Source organism: Atractosteus spatula, chromosome 10, assembly GCF_055471065.1.
Source record: "Atractosteus spatula isolate fAtrSpa1 chromosome 10, fAtrSpa1.hap1, whole genome shotgun sequence".
In the NCBI taxonomy this organism is placed as follows: Eukaryota; Metazoa; Chordata; class Actinopteri; order Semionotiformes; family Lepisosteidae; genus Atractosteus; species Atractosteus spatula.
In genome coordinates, this window is record NC_142715.1 from 16900440 (window position 1) to 16901631 (window position 1192).

General features: G+C 44.0%; 1 non-coding gene across 1 annotated transcript; it reads left to right on the forward strand.

Annotated features, from left to right (window-relative positions):
• Positions 1–1118: 1118 nt before the first annotated feature.
• On the forward strand, positions 1119–1192 carry trnat-agu (transfer RNA threonine (anticodon AGU)). The gene has a single exon. It is a non-coding gene; the product is annotated as a tRNA-Thr (tRNA).

A 1192-nucleotide genomic window follows, 5' to 3' on the forward strand; every position in this document is an offset into this window, starting at 1 on the left:
ACATTAGCTGGTGTTTTTTGTAACGATTTGCTATTTCATGCAGGAAAGAAAGGAAACCAGACCCAACGTTTGCTTTCAGGTGCGGTCTATTTACATAACGGACATCTGCTTCTGAGGAGCCTGATTTAAATCACACAACCCCGGTAGAATTGAATCGACAATCTTATAAACCGAAATAAGACGCGTTATCCATTAAACAACTTAGTCCTTCACGTAACTGAATTGCACTTTGGTGAGTTCAGCGCCGCTACTAGTACACCACCCCATCTACAATTTCTATGTAAGAAACGTGTTTTCTACATTTTTATCAGTTTTAAAAAATCATCACTTTTAAACAGACAAAGCGTTTATGTGTCGCTCTGAATTTCTAATTGATTTAGAATTCAAAGAAAATAGCGTTTTGTTCCACAACGGCGTTAAATTATCACGTCTTTCATTTTACGTCTCTCTTGTAGTAAAGCAGACCTTGCTAGGTGAGCATTTGCTCCGGTAAATTAGGTCACTTTTCACCTTAACTCACTTCTTCTAAACACCACATTTCCTGGTGCACGTTTTCTCCATGTAAAAAAGACATTTTCTCTACATGATTTCTCTTTCTTTTTCATCAAAGTGTACAGAAAGAAGAAAGAAAGGAAAAGTGTCATAAATGAACTCTGTCGCCCGTGGGAGATGTCAAGCGCATTGGACATGAAAAGTGCCCGATAAAAGCCATTTCTGTAGGTTTCTCTTAGTATCGGGGCTCCTTTTGAATGTAAAGGAGGCAACGTGCTCAGCCAGCCGACTCAGCGCTTACTTAACGCAGGTGTCTCAGAGCGGTGTGTCCAAGCGGCAGTAAAAGAGGAGAATTCTGCCGGCGCCGTGGCTTAGTTGGTTAAAGCACCTGTCTAGTTAACGGAAATCCTGGCTCCAAATCCCAGCAGCCCATCGCCTGTGTTGCACTGGACACCCTGTAAATCATCGAGCCCAAAAGCACATCGAGCTCCTTGGTAATGAAATTGCCGGATAAAAGCCACTTCACATCCTTTCTCAACTTGCTCAGCGAGCAGGCTCACCGCACACCGAACGAAGATGTGACAGAGAGGTGTGTCCAAGTGGCTTTAAAAGGGCAGCGCGTCGCCGGCACCGTGGCTTAGTTGGTTAAAGCGCCTGTCTAGTACACAGGAGATCCTGGGTTCAAATCCCAGCGGTGCCT